Consider the following 11,491-nt stretch of genomic DNA (forward strand, 5'->3'; position numbering starts at 1 on the left):
GCTCATGATGCCTTTGAAGTCATTCTTTCCAGGACCCTTTCCACAGGCTGCCTACTGTGTTCCTAGATGTGCAACACTGTTAGTGGCTCCATTCATTTGCTGTTTGCCTGAAAGTGCCAGTAGGCTTATCAGCAGACTCAGGTCTTTCCCATTTCCCATTCCACTTGCTGGCGTTCTTGCCACTATGTTACTTCCAAAATTTATTGGTGAGACTCTATATCAAATTCCAAGTTATCAATGATCATCCCAAATAGTTCACAATCTAATATGAATGCTCCTATATAATAAAGATTTTCTGTTGACTCCAGTTATATGCATTTTTTGTCCATTTGCCGTGTGATTTGTTTTTTGTGTAGCATCTCCTTTGCGAGATGGTAACTCCAGTTTCAGTAGATTTCCTATTTCTGTGCTCTTATTTTATTCTCAAATGTCATGAAATGAAGGATTCATACTTAACTTAAAGTATCCAACTTTGGATGTGCTACTTGTGGGTTTGCAATGGTGAAATTTGGCTGAAATGAATCAAGATCGATAACCCTGTTCTTCTTTCTGGTCTTTGTAGTCTCTGCGCTCAGTCTCCCTAAAAGCTTTTTGTTTCTTTTTAGGACTTGGCAACTGTTACCATGGTTTTCCCAGGGATGTTTTTGAGGTGCAGTCTCTGGGTCTGCACGGATGAAGAAGACTTCAGGCTCAGGAGCTGCTAGTTTGGTAGCATTCATGGGTGCTGAATTCATGAAACTTAAAGACAAAAATCAGTATGGTAAAACAGAATGAGGGCACATATCACTGACTTCCTTGTCTCATTCACTGCCCCGTGGGACCCAGTTTTGTTTTATATTTAATTTTCAATCTCAAAGACATTTTGTAGTTAATTTTGATCTTCCTTTGAGGGAGTGCTTTTTTTTTTTTTTTCTGTTTATTTTTCCTTTCCTGTGTCTCTATGAATTAACTGCTAGCTGCTAATTAACCACACGCACAGCTACTATTTGGTGCCATATGTGACACCGTGCCCGCTCAGTGACGGGCCCTGCAGCAGCTGGACCGTGTGCGGTGATTTTTCCTCAATGATGTATTTAGAGGGGAGCTGCAGCCCTGGTGCGGGTGCAGCATCTGGTGCGTGTCACTCACTGCTCCTGCCCAATCCTTGCCGCGCGCGCCGGCTCGCAGGCCGGGGCATCACCTGTCTCTCCTCTACTGATTGCGGCAGATGAAGAGATCGTTATGCAGGGCTGGAAGGGGAACCTAGAGCTGTCATGAGGGAATAGATTAACATGTGTGGGAACACATAGAACCCATTGAACGTACGGCCGGCTTTTGCAGCATTAAAGCTCATGGAAGTTTTTTTCATGATCAATACAGGAATAGGCTTGGTTTGGTCCTCAGAGGCAGAGCTAGCAGCTTTTGTGATGCTTGTGTCACAGGGCATTTGGAACTGAGCTGAATCTCTGTGCACTTCTGCTCTGCAGGCACTGAATCACCAGAGCCACCAAGCCACCACATCAGGCTTGTTCCAAGAAGTGTTCCCCAAGTCACTCTACATATTATTTCGTATTTATATAGAAAATATAGAATACATATTTCCTCAGCTGTGCTCAGGACAAAGAGGCAATATCAGGCAAAATGTCCCTTAAAATGATCTCCAAGAACAAAATAGTTTTTTTTCTGTTTTGTTTTGCATGTTCTTATCGACATGAAGTAAAAGTAGAAACAGGTTGTATCTGAGCTGCGTAGAAGTTACCTAAGCACTAGATTTATTAATATAACATAAGCAGTCAGCTCTTGAAGTAAATGTGACATGTAGCTTTTCTGCAATATCCAGGCTCAGTGAGTTTGATGGCGCACAGTCATACTTCCGTGTGCTTTGTTTTGAAGCAAAACCAAAACACAAGTCTTCTAACGTGAAAATCTCAGTTCCTATAAATATTTTCATTTTAGAAGTGTTCTTCCTTCCAGTATTGTAGATAATATTTCAGACAGGGAGATAGGTGGCAGAGAAAGACTGCAGCTTGAGAGAGGAAGTGGCTCAATGCAAGAAAATGACAGGATTATCAGATCTTTAGTAGAGTACAATCTGGTAAAGTATATGCTTTTTTTGTCTGTCCTGACTTTTGTATAACAGTGACAGCACATATCTAGGATGGGAAAAAGAAAGACACATTTTCTTCCACTCTCAAGTCTCTCAGGAGTGGAAACTTCTACTGCTCAGAGTGGGCAATATTATGTCATACTGGAGGTGCTCTCTAGTTCACTTCAGCTTTCTTCAATGTGTATTTGGCTAAGTTTTGAGAAAATGCTACTAGAAAATGTTAACTATAAATTTTAAATAAATTAAAGGCAAAAATAAGTAAAAGGAAAATTCACAGCAAAATACTGGAGGTGGAGCCATGGTACAGGGAATTGTGTTCTCATCTGCTGGAGTTGCCTCAGACAATGTAGCTCCTGGCTTCAGTGCAGATAGGTGTGATTTCAGAGGCTGGAAAATATCCTGACTTTCTGAAACTGAACAGAGCCCACACTTAAAAATGTTTATGGTCATACTTAATAGAGAACTTAGTCCTAATGTTTGCAAAAGCCAACCTAATCGTTAGAGGTAAAGTTGGAAAAACAAACAAGAAAGAGAGAGAAATACAGTAAGAAAGGAAGAAAGGAAGGTGTTGTCACTGCCAATATGCACCCAATCCATGTGTGGGAGGATGGGACAAAATAAAATGTCGTTTGATTTTCTTAATAACATCTGTCTATTGTAGCCCAACCTACTGGAAACTAGTGCATATATAATGATATTATAGCCCAGCTGGAAAGTCGGCTATGCTTTCATAGTTGTATTGATGTAGATTTAGCTCACTTAATGCAGAAGAATAAGAACATAGTATGCATATGCATTATTTGTAATTAATAAAGTTGTCTCAGAATTTATTGAAGATATGTAACTCATCCCCCGTGTCCCTGCTTGTACATGAAAATGTTAGAATAGGGATGAAATTATGAAAACCCATGCCATAAAATCACCATCAAAAGGAAATCATAATATGCATACCAGGGTTCACGTGCTGGGATCTTCAGACACGATGGCTGTACATTTTCAGGATGGATCTCTTCTCATGCTGAGGTAGGCACTTCCCTGAACTGCAAAGTGTTTTACATGTACATATAAATTGGCCAGTAGTCTGGTAGATGGGGTAAGATCAGTTTAGAGAAACTAAGCCATTTCATACTCCTCCCATATTTATGCTTCCTTCTGAAGTCATCCAAGGATGACTTGCATGCATTAAAACACTTCTGGTGTATGGAGTGAAATTTATGGAGAGAGCATCGTAACAAACTAAGTTTTTGAAATGCAGGTCCTGTTTATAGATCAAGCTGATTTATGATTTTTAGACTAGATAATAAAGAATGCAAGCTCTGCTGGAGTTCTGTATTGCTGGTAAGAGCTGTGCACACAGGGTAACAGATACTTGGAGCTGCTGTCTCACAAGAAGTGAGGTCAGAGCTTTGCTTAGGCTCAGAACTTGCCATTACTTTTTGAATAGTGGTTTGCAGAAATTGATTTTAACTCACAGAGTTCACTGTCCAGGTGGGAGAATGGTGTATTGTAGAGGATAGCATGAATGCTGAAGAGCTGGCCAAACCCGGAGTGGAAGGGAAAGGCAGCGCAAAACTTTTTGTGTGTCCCTGGCTGTTGAAATAATACAACTGCTGCACTAGATAAAATGGCTTGCCCTTCATTGAGGCACTGCTTTTGTTATATTGCCTATTGCTGGTCACAGGGGACAATTTTACAATTATCAGTCCGTGTGGCCCTTGTCCTGATGTGCCCCTCTATTCCCGACCTGGCATTACTGCTGGAGCTGCTCTGCGGTGCAGGGATGCCGTCACGTGCCTCCCCAGGGCAGCTGGTAGCAGAAGAAGCAGGGGCTGAGGGGGGTTTCCAGGGAAATCAGAAACAGGCAGGAAAAAGTTGGTGGGGAAAGTCTGCCATCAGTTCCACACTTGAGAGGAAGAGCAGGAGCCCCGGGAATCTCCAGCTCCTTCCTCTCCCACACACCCTGTGCTGCGTCCCAGCCTCCTGCACAGCCGAGGACAGAAGCATGTCTTTCAGTATGCCGTGTCTTTCCAGCATGTGCGTGCCAAGCCATACTTCAGTCTCTCGCCTTCCAGCACCATGCAAACTCCACAGTCCTCACATTCCCGCAGCGCGGGACACCCCGCTCCTGCCCCTTGCAGTACAGAGCACAGCTTGCAGCCGTGCCCCGGGGAAAACCCAATGCAGATTAACGGGTGCTGTGCTCTTTTCCAGGTGAGCATCCCCTCATGCTCTCCACTGGAGTTTCAGAAGTTGGCTGCATGTCCTTTTTCATGTGACATTTGTGCATTGCCCTGACAGAGTGTCGGAAGGCAGCCACCCCATAAAAATACGGTAGTGTTCATCTATTCAGCCTTCTGCAGTTTGCCCCATCCAGGGACTTTTCCTGAAGCTCTCTGAAAAACTCACATTCTTCCTAACAGCATCCCAAAAGTGACTTCCCCACGACACTGTTCTGTGTGCTTCTGTTATTTGAGAAAAGCAAGATGACTCCTGCTCTATGAATCGTATCAGTGTTAATCTCCTAAATCAGTGATGCTGCCTCACAGCTTTTACATAGATGAGAGAAACCTGGCACAAGGGTAAAATGAACTTTCCAAAGGGTATTCAGGGCATCCTGAGACTGCATGTTTTCATCCAAGTAGTTGTAAGTGCTTTGGTCAGAACTGTGCTTTCTTCTGCATCTGGGTGAGCTCATGGTGCAATATTAACTCTACACACATGAAACACTAAGGACAAAAAATATTCTATCATTCTCATTAACTTAGTAGAAATTCAGCTATTTCTAAGCCAACACATTTTTTTTTCCTTCAGATATGTTTCTCTGTATCCACCAGTGTTTTCTTTCTACTCATTATTTATCCTAAAACCTTAATCAATTACAAATTTCTTTGTCCATACAAAGAATGAATCCTTTTGCTTTACAGAAAGAATAACAGATATTTAAAATATATATGAAAATATGCACAAAAAATATGCAGTGACTTACACACTGAAGTGCCCCAAATGTTTTGGAAGTTGTAGTTTACACGTCTGCTAGACTGATCCCACTGAGATTATTTATCTACCTATGTATCTTCCTACCTTCCTACATATCTACCTTTCTACAGATCTACCTACCTACCTAATAGATTATTATACAAATTTATTAAAATGATCAAATACCTAGGTAGAGGCAATTTGAAAGGGATTTCATGGAAAGGGAAGTCTCACCTCCTAATACCTAGAAGCCAGGCCTTCAGATCTAAAAGGCATGACAGGGGAACTGCTAAACTCATGGTTGGAAAAAGCACTTTGGCTTCCCAGGGTGTATATATTTAGTGAATATCATATATATTATTTGTATACATGAAATACAATATGAACTACAGCTGATCACCATTCAGTTCTGTATTTAGTGTTGTATTTGATAGTTTTTACAGAGCTTTCCATGATGTTGTTGCTGTCTGGTGCTTGCCATGCTGTCATGGGGGGAGCTTTCCGCGTATGCCCTGCTCCTCCACCAGAGTCATCCTGTCCACACATTTTGCTGAAGTCAGCTGAAGCTGCAGCCCTTGGAGATCCCAGTATGGTTCCATCAATTTCTGTTGTGAGATCTTGCTGTGCGTGTGCCTTCAGTAGACACCCCTCACTTCTGCAGGCCTGGTTTGGATTGGGACATTTTCCTAGAAATCTGCATCCTCATATCAGCACTGCCAGTGTAAGCAGCATTCCCTGTGGGGATGGCCAGCTGGCTGTTACAACCTCCCTTGACACCTTGTTCTGTAAACCTCAGGGCAGGTCTTGCTGATGTGTGAAAAATGCTCCTGACAGCCTGCTCCCACCTGCACTGGGGTTTCCAGCTCCACAGGCTTGCTGACCCAGAGGGAACAACAGCTGGAAAAACAAGAAAATGGTTTGCTATAGGTGGCACCTCTAGCAAAGGGAAAAGAAAAGGTGTGGAGGAAGACGAGAAGTTTTCAGAAGCGCACTAAATGAGCATTCATGCTATGGACCAACAGCAAGTGCAGTAAGACTAAGCCTGCAGAAACACTTGTTATATACACAGATCTTTCCCCAAACCGTTTTCTTGGTTAACTTACATGCACTGGCAGCTTTCCACTGAGCTTACAAATAATACATGCACATTTGGCTTTACTGGTTAAATGATGTTTGCGACTACTCAGAGTGATGCACCACTGCTACAGCAGCCACTTGGGATGTGCTCTCAGATAAATATATTCTGGCATAATATGATAAATGGACAATGAGTAGAATCATTCATTATGAATAAGAAAGTAACAGTAGTTAAAGAGTCTGTGTGTGTATACCTATACAACTATACATGAAAACATACACACATATATTTTAAATATATATTATATATATTTATATAAAGTATATATACACACATTTTTTTGCATTCTCTGGCAACCATAATGAAAGTCTGGAGCCAAGAATTGTCAGCAACCAATGAATTGTTCATTAAAAACTACCAAAACTGGGAGAATTACATAAAAAAAAAATTAAAAAATTAAAGGTAAAACCTGCTATTTGGTTGAAGAACAGGCTCAACATAAAGCACGTGGCCAGGCAAGTAACTGATGTTTCTCTGAAACCAGAAGATGCCAGAAACATTTATTTCCTGGAGGACGTGGAAAAAAGCTGTTCCCAGAGCCCCTTTGCAGGCAACTGCTTCCTCCCCCTGCAGGAGCTCTCAGGCTGCTGCTGCTCCTTCACCACGTACCACAGGTTTATAAACGGTGACTGGAGATGTTGGACAAGCCTACGGGAAGAAGAAAGGGAACAGTGTTCATGTTCATGTAGCCATGCTTGATGTAAGAGTAACAATTCCCCATACTTTGGAGGAAAGCTGGTCTCTGTTTTCCACAAATCAAATCAAATATCCACATCACAAAAAATGCACTCTCAAGCCCACTGTGAATTGTCAGTGTTATTTCAAAATCCAAGGACACCAGGGCTGGGAATATAAATAACTTCATTAATATTCTGGACTCTAGAATGTTCTTAAACTACCTTGATAAAATTTTGTTTCATTTCCCCTAGTTTTTGTTTACTTCGAGAGCAGGTTAAAACGTTCCAATTTTTCCCTGGGACCAATTTATGAACAAATAGGAAAATACTGAGCAAACAGGGAAATATTTTTGAAAAAAATAATTCCTTTTCATTTAACCTCTGGAAAAAATTTTCACTGGCAAAAAAATCACCTAGGCTACATTATGTGTCTTAGTGAATGAAGCTCTCAGAAAGTTCATATTGCATATGGCATGTCTTGTAAACATCATATTTAATCTAAAACGAATTAAGGCAGGCTTGGGACATGGTTAGGAAAATGGGATTTATTAGTAAAGGGATAATTTAGAATAAATGCAGTAGAAGTTCATCAGATTATAAATATAGTTCTAAGCCATTTCCCCTTTCCACACTCTGTTGGATTTGCCCTTTTACCTCTCTTTGCATGAACAGACCCCCCATTGCAAAATAGGGCAACTGTGCAGTAGGGCACTGCATAGGATGCCCCACAGAGAACTAGTTGCTAAGCTTGCTGGAGAGAATATGTTTGCATTATAACTTCTCATGATTTTTGGTAGCACTCCTGATTTGATTTCAAGTACTTCTCATGGTGGGAAAATCATCACCTCCAAAGAATAACTACATATTTGCAAAGCTTCCAGGCACAAAGAAGTCTTTGGTTGGGTAAAGGATGTGTTCCAACAAACTATCACAGCATCTCCAAGTACTTGTGTGTCAGCTAATCCCATTAGATTTGTCTGTGCAATGGAGACAGACCTACCGAGGATGGACAGGGTGTACACTATGTGGACCATAATCAGGCCTTGTTACATGCTTTGGAGAACCTGAGGACAGTAGGATTTCTGCTTTATTACTAGCTTTATCAAATGACAGGTGTAAAATAATTGTTATCCAAAACCCTTGCATGATGGCCAAGTTTGGGAGGTGCTGAGAACCAAACACTTTTGACTTCATGCTCTGTTTTTGCTACTGGGAGTGTTAATTTAATTCTAGATACCATCCAATGGTTTATAAACTCCTGGTTTTATCAGTCTGAATCCACACATCAAGCAGAAAAAAATCTGGTGGCACTGGATTTATACTGAGTGAGAAGAATCTCATCCACTGACTCCCAAAAGACTAAGAGAAACTTTAAAGAGAAATGCTTAAAGCAAGATATAAAAATAGGGATCTCTGTAAAATCTTCTTTTAAAGATGGTCTTGTATACATTGGTTTCATGTTATATAATGGCATGTCAGACATGCTCTGCCTCCATCCGATGGCTGAGCCCTTTTCACTCAACTCAGTACAGAGCACACACAATCCTGAACTGGTAACAACTCCATACTTCGCATGGACAACATATTTTGGAAGACATTGAGAGACTGGATTCAAAACAAATATAGAGAAAATAAGCAAGACGTAATGTGTAAAGGAGTATTTCACGCACGTCCAAATTATGCCTGGATGAAATATTCTGTGAGAAAAATAGCACCATGCAGGGAGAAGGGAAAGCGCAGTTGAGTGGGGTGGACAAAGAGCCAGCTCAGATGAGCCTGGCTGAACAGCGGTTACTGGGCTGTAAAAAATGGACACGGCAAATGTACTGCATTTACTTAAGGCCCCATGAACCTCCAGGGAAAAAAGAACATTCACAGAGTGGCTCCACTGACAGCGAAAAAGTTTCATTATTATTAGTCATATGCTGAGGATGTCAAGGAATTTTAAGGCCGCACTCTTTGCATTTTTAGAGGTTATTAATGAAATAGCATAGCAAGGTGAATTACATTAAAATATTTTTCTAACCATTCCAGAAATCTGGGTCCAAGTTGGCATAGGGCTGGCAAGTGGTGAACTTTTGACCGAAGCTCGGATTGCCGGGAGACACATCCTCCTTGTTAGTTTCGGGTGACAGTTCACTGTACTAGAGACATCCACTTGTGTGTAAAGAGGCGAGTGGGGGAGGAAGATTTAGCGCTGCATTTTCACAGGGGCAAGAAATTCCATCCAGCTCAAATGTGTTTTGGCCCACTGCCCGGCTCCTTGTCAAACACATGACCATCACTCGGCTTCCTATTTCTGGCCCGAATCTGGATCCTGGGGATAAGCGAGCCCCATTAGTGGTTAAAATTAGGCAGCCGAGCTGTGACAACACATGCTGACTCTCCAACGGAGGGTAGACATATTTAAAAACCAAAAAAGAGCGAGACGCCCCAAGATTTAATGTCAGCGCCGTGTGTAATTCATCAGTTTGGGCTCCTGTAATGGATATAGTAGCTGATCTACCTTATGGAGAAGACTTAGAAGTCTTTTCTGGCTTCCTCTGACCAAAGACTTCCTATAATGATTGTTAAAGACAAGATTATGCCATTATTCTTTTTCGTGGTAGAAATGCATCACCTTGGCTTCTTACCTTGTCCTGATTTAGTCATATGATGGACGAATTCTCCTGACCTGAGAATGAAGAACACGGACACCTGGTTTCTACAAAGCTGTACTTTAACTGGGAAAGATTATTTTAAATTGAAACAGCAGCAGACCAGCTGGTTAGAAAGTAGACATTTTGAATTGCTTGGTAATCAGAAGTTTTCATTTACCAAAATAAATGAGCCAAACTGTTTGTGCACGTATGGACTAATTTCTTGGATGCAGCACTAGGGTGGCTATTACACGTGTATCCTCTTGTATCACACTTACCTCCGTCCACTTGGCCAGTGACTCTGGCCATGGCAGCCCATTTGGCAAGGTCCCACACAGCTCTCTAGGCTTTATCATACTTCCACAGCCTGAAATGCCCTTATTTCATGAAATTATCTGTCCTCGAAATCCTTTTCTAAGCCTTTTCTGTATGTTGAGGTGTATCTGAGAAATTGGCTAGGGAATATCAGGCTGGGCAAGTTGGCTATTGTAGTGGTTAGTGTTTTATTTAATTACAGAACTTTAAGAAGTGAACACACTTTTCCACATAGGCTCTGCACCCTTTCTCATCACCACTAACCTCTGTGTTACCAACTCATGATTCTGAACTGAGAAATCTGATGGTGATGTGAAGATCAAACTGATCTAATCTGTTGCGCAATGACCCCTTGCATTGCACAGCCACCTGCTCAAGTCAGTCTTCTCAACCTTATGACAGTTCAAAGCCTTTTGAAAATGAAGGTGAATATATATATCCTTCTGTCCCCTTTCCATGTAGGCTTCTAGACCTTATAATTGTCTCCACTGCACTGTGGTCTCTGCCAGTTGTGCTGGTGAGGAGGAGTACCAGAACTGCTCCAAGCACTCCTGGCTAGAAGTGGTTTGCTGGACCTAGACATCAGGCACGTAGCCTGGGCTGTATGGCATGCCCCTCTGCAAGGACAGACATCCTCTCACAAAGCAAATAGGGTCAGAGAGAGCTTTCTGGGGTATTTGTGAGATGGGAATGGGGAATGCTCCGTCTGATTCTGCTGGTGGCATAAAGAAACAACTAACTAGCCCACAAGATGCCTAAACATGTGTGTTAAAAACAAGGCTTGGGTTTTACACTGAGAAAAATGGGGTAGGTAACACAGGCTGGAGCAGCACATTTGTTGTAGAAAACTCCACTAAGGAGACAGCCTGAGGTACATTGTTCTAACAGAAATCTCCAAGAGGTCTTCAGTTATAGCACAGAGCAAGACACTTGTATTTAATAAGAAATACACTTACTAAGCAAAAGAGCAGTAAGAAATGTGCCTGATATGCTTTTGCAAATGTCTGCCATTATTAACAGTCTGGTATTTTAAATGCTTCCAGTCTAATGAAAGCTTTGAAGCCAAAGGAAATACAACTGATACTTGTGGGCTGATTACTCTTTGTGTAACGCAATTGTGTAAGCAATGCCACAAAGGCAGAGAAATTCCAGGTGCCGACTCAGGTGTGACAAAGCGTGCTAGCTACCCTTTGGATGGGAAGAGGCCAAGGCAGATCCATGTCAGACACCTTGGCACAATGTTCCTGGCCTTCCCTTTGGCTTGGGGTGCAGTGTGGAGCAGCTGCCCTGGAGCTGGCCCTGAGCAGGCTCCAGGACTGCACATAGCACAATGCCCATGCTAACTAAGCCCACACAGACTTAGATGGGGGGACCACAGAATGAACCTCAACCCTCAATCCCAAGGCAGTAATTTAGGCTTTTTGATTATATGGGATGTTCCAGCCTGCTGCTGCCTGGCACAGTGGAGAGCTGGTTGTGTCTGTTGGCATCTGAGTTTTGCAGTCATGGGGCATGCATGCAAGTGTGCATATGTGGATGTTTTAACATGCTGCCACTGCAGTTGGGTTAATAAATATGGGGCAGGCAAAAAATGGCACATGGTATTGGTTACTGTTTGGACAGAAACTAGTTAAAGGATCACTAGTGGTTCAGATCTGGT

This window comes from Anser cygnoides, chromosome 3, assembly GCF_040182565.1.
Source record: "Anser cygnoides isolate HZ-2024a breed goose chromosome 3, Taihu_goose_T2T_genome, whole genome shotgun sequence".
NCBI classification, from domain to species: Eukaryota; Metazoa; Chordata; class Aves; order Anseriformes; family Anatidae; genus Anser; species Anser cygnoides.